Genomic DNA, 6,036 nt, shown 5'->3' on the forward strand with positions numbered 1-6,036 from the left:
TTCTACAGGACAATGCTGACCTAGAATCTTATTTTGTATGTGCCATTGCTCCTGACTCATACTTTCTTTTAAGGTGGAAACAGAGTGCGTTAACATATTACTTTTACCCAGATACACTTGCATAATAATAAGAGAACTATCCAAATAACAAATGGTCTTCATAATCTAAATAAATTTGAATTCTAAATAGTGGAAACTCAGATCAGAAGAAAAGCAGTGAGGGAATTATTTTAGAGAAGAGATTTGTCCTAGAATCACTCAAGTCATATCACACACAAAGCAGTCACTGATATGTGGAACTATTTGTTCATTCATTCTTTCATTCTTTTATTCATTCCATTTATTCCTTTCTGTGTGCTTGGGGATATAGAGATAATCAAAACAGATATGCTTTTTATCCTCAATGAACTTACAGTCTAGTAAGGAATAGCAAAAGGCAATTATACTATTATATGGGAAGGGCTATGAGACAATAAAAGGAAGCATATGGGAAATGCAATTGGCTTGGACATGAAGCAACATGGAGACTGGAGGCAGCCAAAGAAGGACTTTTTGTTGATAATGTTGTTGTCATTGTTCGAAGGTGAAGTCTAACCTAGGACTGAGGGTGGTGCAAGATTTAGTAATAGGAATGGGAAAAAGGTGTTTCAGACACATAAAGTTTAAAGACAAGGAATGTTCACTGTATTAGTTTGTGGCTAAGTTTGTGCTGAGAAGGCAGTCTTGGAATAGAGGGGAGAAAGCACCAGATCTTGCCCTGTCCTACTCAATTTGATATGGAGTAAAATGCCCCCTTCTGGTTATTCTGACATCTCAGAGTATTGTGTCTAGCAGAATTCAGAGGCATATATTTATTATTTATGTCTAATGTACCCATTATACCTATACTAGGTGGTATATTGTCTATTACAGAAATTACTTCCAAGAGTTAACTGCTCAAAATTGGGACTTTTTAACATGTGTGAGCCCCTTAGGATAACCTGATGCCAACTTTTCCTCCCTGTATATTGAGATGTTGCCATTTTCCTTGTCTCTTGGACTGATCAAATCTAAGATGGTTTCTCTAACATCTTCTCTTTTTTTTTCATATGCTATTCAGATGTATTTTTGTTTTGTGACATAAGCCAAGCACATGGTTTCAACTTAAGCCAATTTAGGGTCCTTTCTTAGTATCTGAAATACAGAAAAAATGAATTTTCTTTCATAATGAAGTTGACAGAAGAAAAGATATAGGACAGCAAATTATTTTGAGGGAATTCAAACATTCTTTCCCTTCTCTATTTGTATTTGTTTCCTGCTTAGCACATCCAATCTATGTTCCCTATACTGGAGCTTTCTAGCCTTGACTTCCTAGACACTATCAACATTTTTCAAAATGTGCTACTCTTCTGTCTTGTCTTTCAGTGGTCCTTGACAGAAGAATAGTTAGGTAATGTAATTATGGTTATAGGAGTGGAAAATAGCCTATTCTATTATGCTTCTAATATAAGATATGCATCTAGAGGGGCTACTAGAGTTCTGGAATAAAGAATAAACCCTGATTGCTGTGACCAGGATTTCTAATACTATGTTGAATAACAGGGGAGAGAGTGGGCATCCTTGTCCTGTTCCAGATTTTAATGGGAAAGCTTTCAGCTTTTATCCATTAAATGTTATATTTGCTGTGAGTTTGTCATAAATGGCTTTTATTATGTTAAGGAATATTCCCTCCATACACACTTTGGTGAGAGTTTTTAACATGAAGGGATGTTGGACTTTGTCAAATGCTTTTTCTGCATCTATTGAGATGATCGTGTGGTTTTGGACTTTTCTTTTGTTAATGTGGTATATGGCATTGATTGATTTTTTTGCATATGTTGCATATGATTGATTTTTTTGCATATTTTTTGCATATGTTGAACCATCCTTGTGCACCTGGGATGAATCCCACTTGGTTGTGGTGTATGATCTTTTTATATGTTGCTGTATTCAGTTGGCTAAAATTTTGCTGAGAATTTTTGCATCTATATTCATAAGATATTGGCCTATAGTTTTCTTTTTTGGTGGTATCTTTGGTTTTGGAATTAGGGTGATGGTGGTGTAATACAATGCCTTTGGGAGTGTTCCTTCTTCAATCTTTTGAAAAAGTTTAAGGAGGATGGGTATAAGTTCCTCTTTGTATTTGGTAGAATTCATCTGTGAAACCATCTGGTCCTGAACTTTTATTTGTAGGGAGTGTTTTTATGACATATTCATTTCTAGTGGTCTGTCCGTTCAGGTGATCTATTTCTTCTTTTTTTTTGGTCTTTTTTTTTTGTCTTTTTTAGGGCTGCACCTGAGGCATATGGAGGTTCCCAGGCTAGGGGTCTAATCAGAGCTACACCTACCGGCCTACACCACAGCCACAGCAACATGGGATCCAAGCTACGTCTGCAACCTACACCACAGCTCACAGCAATGCTGGACCCTCAACCCACTGAGCAAGGCCAGGCATCAAACCTGCAACCTCATGGTTCCTAGTCAGATTTAGTTCCACTCCACCATGATTGGAATTCCTGATCTATTTCTTCTTGATTCAGTTTTGACAGGCTGTAGGTCTCTAGAAAGGTGTACATTTCTTCTATGTTGTCAAATCTGTTAGCATACAATTGTTCATAGTATTCTCTCATGGTTTTTTGTATTTCTGTAGTATCTATTGTGATGTCTCCTTTTTCCTTTCTTATTTTGTTTGTTTGGGTTTTTTCTCTCCTCTTCTCGGTGAGTCTAGCCAGAGGTTTGTCAATTTTGTTTACCTTTCCAAAGAACCACCTCTTGGTTTTATTGAGTTCTTCTATTATTTTTTGAATATCTATTTTATTAATTTCCTCTTTGATCTTTATGATTTCCTCCCTTCTGCTGGCTTTAGGTTTTGTTTGTTCTTCCTTTTCTAATTTATTTAGGTGGAATACTACTCGGCCATAAAAAGAACAAAATAATGCCATTCGTAGCAACATGGATGGAACTAGAGACTTTCATACTGAATGAAGTAAGTCAGAAGAGAAAGACAAATACCATATGATATCACATATCTGGAATCTAACATATCGCACAAATGAACCTTTCCACAGAAAAGAAAATCATGGACTTGGAGAATAGACTGGTGGTTGCCAAGGGGGAGGGGGAGGCAGTGAAATGGATTTGGAGTTTGGGGTTAATAGATGCAGACTATTTCCTTTGGAATGGATTAGCAATGAGATCCTGCTGTGTAGCACTGTGAACTATGTCTACCCACTTATGATGGATCATGATTATGTGAGAAAATAGAATGTATACATGTATGTGTAACTAGGTTACCATGCTGTACAGTAGAAAAAAAATATATTGGGGAGATAACAATTGATTACAATAAAAAAAGAATAAACTCTAAAACTGGGATTTTGTGCATACCATCTTTATAACAGATTAGATCAGTGGTTTTTCAAACAGTGTTTCATGAAATTTAGGGTTAAAGGAGTTGTCAACAGCCACCATGGAATGGGTTGTAGAAAGAGTGACCCTAAATGTGTATGATTTTATGTTCCTTCACTTCCTATTTAACCAAAGAAATTCTCCTTTTTTTTTTTTTCTGTTTTCAATCAGGATTGTATGTATGATTTTATAAATTTGAACAAACCTCTGGATAACTGAATTCTTTTTTTTTTTTTAATTTCTGGCTGCACCTGTGACATACATAAGTTCCCAGCCAGGGATCAAATCCAAGTCACAACTGTGACCTGTGCCACAGCAGTGACAATGCCAGATCCTTAACCCACTGTGCCACAGTAGGAACTCCTGGATTACAACATTCTAAGTGTATAAACTTTCTCCTATATAATAAGTTATTCTCCCCATGTTAGTACAGACCCTTACTAGTTGCAGGTACTCAAAGAAACATATTATAAAAGTGAGTGAATATACATATTAATAAAGTAAATGTATAGAAATTTCAGTCCCATCCTGCTTATGTCAATCATTGAATTGGCAATGTATATCTTCTTTGAACTCATTTTATTGAGTTGTTTTTTATGCTAACATTTTAGTGACTTCATCTAATTTCTTTTCCTATAGCATTTCAGATGATAGTAAACTTGGGGATTATTATCCATTTTACTATCATCCATGTTAACTTATCACGATTACTATTTCTACTAATATTAATAACAAGTCTATAATTTACTATTTATATTTCATATATTACTTTTTAAAATATTCACCAGAAATCTATGAGATAGGTGATATTTCCATTTTATAGGGAGGAATAAAGTTCAAAGTTATATATAACTAGTAAGAAGAGCTGGGATTCAAATCTTGTTTGATCTGATTCCAAATTGCATGCTCTAAACCATCAGAGTAAACTAAACAGCCCTCTTTTAAACTATACTGCTTCTTAAATTCCATTTCTTCCTTTCTCTTTAAATACATTGGCATAATCCATAACTATATTCACTAAGCTCTTTGTGTGAAAAGGAATCTATGCTTACTGACCTTTTTGTCCTGCATTGTTGCATCATGATGCTTAATATATGGGCAAGAAAGAGCATTTCCATTTATACTTAACTTCATTTCTTAGCAGTAAGCTTCATTTCTGCAAGCCTGGCTGAATAACATTTTTAAAAAAGGAAAGGTGGGAATGATGAAGGTTGATAATTCAGTATACAAGCCTATAGCATATACAGCCATGGATGGTAAAACTTGGGTGCTAAAATATCCAAATTGTCCCTCCACAATTTCACCTTCTGAAAATTGAAGTTAGGCACTTTTCCAGGTGGACTATGCATTTGCACAGTACTAGACGAAACTGGCAATAGAAGCTAGTGAACTGAATTGATATCACTGTGTCTGCCTGTTGATAGTAACACTTAGGTCAGTACACTTTAAGTATTCAGAGCAGCTTCAGCCAACTAAGATCTTGCAAAGGGCAGTCTGTAAACTTAGGACTTAAATTTTCATTGTATAAAGAAACTCTAGACAATTGGGGTGTTGGATAAGCACAGATAAAGAATCACTAATAAGGCACTTTTCTGGTTATCACTGCTCCAGGCATCATGAACAGCAAAGTTTCTCACTAAACACTGTACGAGGTGGTGCGGGAGGTTCTGTATTGGAACCAGCGCAAGCGCTAGAAGTTTTTGGAAATGGTAGAGCTTCAGATCAGCCTGAAGAACTATGACCCTCAAAAGGACAAACGTTTCTTGGGCACTGTCAGGCTTAAGTCTACATGTGTGTTCTGGGAGACCAGCAGCATTGTGATGAGGCCAAGGCTGTGGATATCCCGCACATGGACATCAAGGCAATGAAGAAATTCAACAAGAATAAGAAACTGGTCAAGAATCTGGCCAAGAAGTGTGATGCCTCTTTTGCTTCAGAGTCTCTAATCAAACAGATTCCACTAATCCTGGGCCCTGGCCTGAATAAGGCTGGCAAGTTCCCTTCCTTGCTGGCCCACAATGAGAATATGGTAGCTAGAGTTGATGAAGTCCACCATCAAGTTCCAGATGAAGAAGGTGCTGTGTCTGGCAGTGGCTGTTGTGCAGGTGAAGATGGCAGATGATGAGCTTGTGTACAACATCCACTTAGCTGTCAACTTCCTGGTGTCATTGCTCAAGAAAAAATGACAGAACATCTGGGCTTTGTACATTAAGTGCACCATGAGCAAGCCCCAGCACCTATACTAAGGATCAGGTCAATAAACCATCTGCCACCATAAAAAGAAAGAATCACTAAGGCAAAATCGATCAAATAGATGAGAGGCAAAAGTTCTAAGAAGTGAAGGTGACCAGAAAGGAAAACATTAGGTTTAAGCATGAGCATTGCCATTTTATAAGTCAAAATTGATTGAATATTGGCAATTTTATATGGTTCAACATAATAGTTGTTTCCTCAGAGATGTAGAAAAGGAAAATAAATACAGTGGAATCTGGCAGGTCTTCAAAATGTGAAAATGAAAACTCCAGGAGGGAAGGGGAACATTTAAAGAATCCATATTTTTCTTCTGATTCTTAGACGTAGTCTAAACATTATACCCTTACTGAGAATAAG

At 36.5% G+C, this 6,036-nt stretch overlaps 1 pseudogene; it reads left to right on the forward strand.

Annotated features, from left to right (window-relative positions):
• Window positions 1–5,042: 5,042 nt before the first annotated feature.
• Window positions 5,043–5,672, forward strand: LOC125118932 (60S ribosomal protein L10a-like; annotated as a pseudogene).
• The last annotated feature ends 364 nt before the right edge of the window (window positions 5,673–6,036 follow it).

This window comes from Phacochoerus africanus, chromosome X, assembly GCF_016906955.1.
Source record: "Phacochoerus africanus isolate WHEZ1 chromosome X, ROS_Pafr_v1, whole genome shotgun sequence".
Taxonomy (NCBI): domain Eukaryota; kingdom Metazoa; phylum Chordata; class Mammalia; order Artiodactyla; family Suidae; genus Phacochoerus; species Phacochoerus africanus.